The sequence below is a fragment of the Onychomys torridus genome, chromosome 6 (assembly GCF_903995425.1).
Source record: "Onychomys torridus chromosome 6, mOncTor1.1, whole genome shotgun sequence".
NCBI lineage: Eukaryota > Metazoa > Chordata > Mammalia > Rodentia > Cricetidae > Onychomys > Onychomys torridus.
In genome coordinates this window covers 68,281,480-68,286,436 of record NC_050448.1, presented here as the reverse complement: position 1 = coordinate 68,286,436, position 4,957 = coordinate 68,281,480, and positions in this window count along the sequence as shown.

Sequence of the window (4,957 nt, the reverse complement as noted above, 5' to 3'; positions counted from 1 at the left end):
GGGTGCTGTGATCTAGATCTATCTGCTGGGGCCACACACACCCCCAGCACCACCTCATGATTCACTGACCTCTGATTTTTGTCCAGTAGTGAACGGATTAAATTTTATAATAAAATTTGGGAGAATTTTTAGTCTTTTTGTTACTTTTTTTTCCCCTGTTTCTTAACCCCCTTGTTTTTTACTCATACGTGTTTGTGGACTTAGATCCCAAGTTTCTACCAAGACTTCAGTCACTGTTCTTCACCTTTCTTCTCTTTTCTTGAGTTTGCAGTCTCTATTGTTTTATCTTGTTTGCAATTGTTTTTGCTAGAAGTTCAAATGTATGTTGAGCCCTCGTAAAATTTCATTTCAGATATTTTACTTATGAACTTTAGAATATCTGGTTATTATGTGAAAAATAATTTCTACCTTTTTCATATTTTTGATGAGACATTATTATATCCTCATTTGCCCCTTCAGCTCTGATTTCAGCAGTCATTTAGATATAATTTTGGTGGTCAGCTTACACAGACCTTGTCTATCAAGCCCAGTCTTTGAATCTTCTCAAAGGAAATTACTCTTGACTGCTATTTCTGCACACCATGCAGCTCAAATATCTTCCCTGGAAAATGTCAATTTGTTTCTCTTCTTAAAAGAAGAAATACAAATGGCCGTTAAATGTTTTTTAAACTGCCCAACATCTCAGGCTGCCTTAGTTATTGTTCTTTGCTGTGAAGAGACTTCATGACCAAAGCATCTCTCTCTTTATTTTAGTTTTCATTTAATTGTAATTTTTATTTTTTTATTAATTTTTTACTTATTTTACATACCAACCACAGTTTCCCATCTCTCCTTTCTCCCCATCCCCTCTTCCACCTCCTTTCTAATCACCCCCACCCCATTTACTCCTCAGAAAGGGCAAGGCCTCCTATGGGAGTCAACAAAGCACAACATATCAAACTGAGACAGAATCAAGCTCCTCCCCATTACATCAAAGCTGAGATAGGCATCCCACCCTAGGGAATAGGTTCTAGGTTCTAAAAAACCAGTTCATGTGCCAGGGACTGCTAGGGACCCCACAAACAGACCAAGCTACACAACTGCCATCCACATGCAGAGGATCTAAGTAAATTCCATGCAGGCTCCCCAGCAGTCAGTCTAGAATCTGAAAGCTCCAAAGAGCTTGGGTCTGCTGTCTTTGTAGATTTCCCTGCCATGATCTTGACCCCCCCCCACCCTTGTTCATATAATCCCTCCTCTCTCTCTTCAACTGTACTTCCCAAGCTAGGCCCAGTGTTTAGCTGTGGATCTCTGCATCTGCTTTCATCAGTTACTGGATGAAAGTTCTGTAATGACAATTAAGGCAGTCACTAATCTGATTACAGGAGAAGGCCAGTTCAGGCACCCTCTCTGTTTGCTAGGAGTCTTAGCTGGAGTCATCCTTGTGAATTCCTGGAAGTTTCCCTGGCACCAGGTTTCTCCCTAACCTCATAATGGCCTCCTCTATCAAGATATCTCTTTCATTGTTCTCCCTCCATGTCTGTGTCTCTTCCCCTAACTGAGCCATTCCAATCCCTCATGTTCCCATCCACCATTCCCTCCCCTCTACCTCCCCACATCTGTTCTCAGATTCCCAGGAAATCTCATCTATTTCCTCTTCCCAGGGTGATCCATATATCCCTCTTAAGGTCCTCCTTGTTACCTAGCTTCTCTGGGGGCTGTGAATTGTACCCTGGTTATCCTTTTCTTTACATCTAATATCCACTTATGAATGAGTACATACAATGTTTATTGTTCGGGGTTTGGGTTACCTTACTCAGGATGATTTTTTTTTCTAGTTGCATCCATTTGCCTGCAAATTTCTTAATGTCACTTTTTACTGATGAGCAATACTCCATTGTGTACCACATTTTTTTTTAATCCACTCTCCAGCTGAGGAGCATCTAGGATATTTCCAGGTTTTGCTATTATGAATAACACTGCTATGAACATAGTTAACCAACTGGCCTTGTGGTATGATTGAGCATCCTTTGGGTATATGCCCAAGAGTGGTATTGCTGGTCTTGAGGTAGATTGATTACCAATTTTCTGAGAAACTGATATATTGATTTCCAAAGTGGCTGAACAAGTTTGCACTCCCACCAACAGTGGAGGACTGTTCCCCTTACTCCACATCCTTTTCACAGTAAGCTGTCATCAGTGTTTTTGATCTTAGCCATTCTGACAGGTGTAAGATGGTATATCAGAGTCATTATGATTTGCATTTCCCTGATAGCTAAGAATGTTGAGCAATTCCTTAGATGTCTTTTGACCATTTGAGATTCTTCTGTTGAGAATTCTCTGTTTAGATCTGTACTCCAGTTTTTGATTGGATTATTTGGTATTTTGGTGTCTAGTTTCTTAAGTTCTTTATATATTTTGGAGATCAGCCCTCTGTCAGTTGTGGGGTTGGTGAAGATTTTTTCCCATTCTGTAGGCTGCTGTTTTGTCTTATTGATGATGCCCTTTGCCTTAAAGAAGCTTTTCATTTTCAGGTGGTTCCATTTCTGAATGGGTGATCTTAGTGTCTGTGCTACTGGTGTCATATTAAGGAAGTAGTCTCCTGTGCAAGACAACTTTCACAAAATAAATTAATTGAGGACTTGCTTATAGTTTTAGAGGGTACTCCATGGTCATCATAGTAGGAAGTATACAAGTATGGATGCTGGAGCAGTAGCTGAGAGCTTTACAACCCGATACAGAGGCATCGGGCAGAGACTGAGAGACTGGGCCTGGCATGGGCTTTTGAAATCTAAAAGTCCACCCCTGGTGACACACCTTCTCCACAAGGACACACCTCCTAATTCTTCTCACACAGTCCCACCAAATGGGAACTAGGCATCAAAATGCATAAGCCTATGTGAGCATTCTCACTTAAACTGCCACATGCCACTTGCTGGTCCCATAGGCTCGCATCCGTACGATAAAGCAAAACGCATTCAAAAGCCCCATAGTCTTTGAGTCTTAAAACTCAAAGTCCAAAGATTCTTCTGATACTCATGGCAATCTCTTAACTGTAACCCCTATAAAAGCCGAAGCACAAAGAAAATTACACACTTCCAAAATACAGAGGCATAGGATATACATTACCATTCCAAAAGAGGGAAAAGGGAGTATAGTGAGGAAATACTGGACTAAGACAGGAATGAAATCTAGCAGGGAAAACTCCAAATTCTGCATCTCCGTGTCTGATGTCAGAGCATTCTTCAGGTCTCCCACTCCTTCCAGCTGTGTTGACTGCAGCACGCTCCTCTCTCTTGTTCTGGCTCCACACCCTGTTCGCAGCTGTCCTTGGCAGATATCTCATGATTCTGGCATCTCCAACATCTTGGAGTCTGCAATGCAATCCAGGCTTCACTTTTATTTACAGCTTGAAAAAAATGGCTTCTCTGAACCTCTATGAAGGGACTCCCCTACCACAGGCCTTGCCTTGATGATATTCCTTAACCATGGAGGACAGTTTCACAACTCTTCATTCTACTATCCTTAAATTCTGGACCACATAGTCAAAGCTGCCCAAATTCTGCTGCTTTCTGGGGCTGGAACCTGGTTCCCTCCTTAAGTTACATCTGCATAAGCTTTCTGGTTTTGATGGTTTCCTTTGCTGCTTGAACTTTCCTTTAATTCCTTTTTACATGTTGAGAGCTTAGTTGGGTGAGATCTTACCCCAAGAGCAGCACCACTCCTTAATTCCATTTTGAATCAGGTCTTTCTTTAAACTTTTTTATCTCCTGGAGCACAGGACTTGGATCCAACCTTCTATTTCCTGGTGCCCCTTTTCTTCTCAAACTGTATATTTTATATTTCTCTTCACCTGATTGCTCCTTTTCATTGTAGATCTGCATAAGAATGATCACTAAGTACCACATGACACAGTCACTACTAGGCTGTCTTTAATTTAGTCTTAGGTAGATGCTTAGGACAAGTGTAAAAAGCAGCACATTCTTTGCCAAAGTATCATAAGAATGTTCTCTAAGATACTTCCTAATATTCTTTCCCTCTGAAACCTATTGAGCCAGGCTTCTGTAGTCCAAATTGCCCTCAGCATTACTTTCTTCCATGCTCCTACTAATATGGCCCATTAAGCACTACTTAAAGCATTCAAGTGATATTCTACTCTATAGTCCCCAAATCTTCCACATGCCTCCAAAAAGCAGCATAATCAGGTCTGCACAGTAAAAACCCACTCATGATACTAATTTTTTCTTAATTATTATTCTATTTCTGTGAAAAGACACCATTACCAAGGAAACTTTTATAAAAGAAAACATCTAATTGGGAGCTTGCTTATAGTTTTACATCATGACAGAAAGCAGACACACATGGGAGTTGAAACAATTGTTGAGATCTTTACATCCTGATTCTAGGTAGTTGGCAGAGAGAGAGAGAGAGAATGAGAGAGACAGACAGACAGACAGAATGGCATGTGCTTTGGAAACCTCAAAGTCCACTTCAAGTGGCACACCTTCTCTTATAAAACCATACCCACTCTAAAAAGGCCATACCTCTTAATCCTTTCCAAACAGTTCCAGTCACTGGGGGCCAATCACTGAAATATATGAGCCTATGAGGCCATTTTCATTCAGACCACCACACTAGCCATCAGGGAAATGTAAATTAAAATTACTTTGCAATTTTATCTCATTCCAATAAAATAGCTATCATCAAGAAAACAGACAACAAATGTTAGCAAGGATTCAGAAAAAGAAGAATCCATATTTATTAGTGGTGGTACAGTAAATCTACAGCTACTATGGAAACTAGTGTGAATGTTTTTCAAAAAAATTAAAAATATAACTACTGCATCATCCAGCTATACCATTCCTGGGCACCTACCCCAAAGGCTCCATATGCTGTCATAGAGATGTTTATGTTGTTGCTGCTATATTCATAATATCAAGGAGCTGGAACAGCTTAGATGTCCATCAACAGATGAATA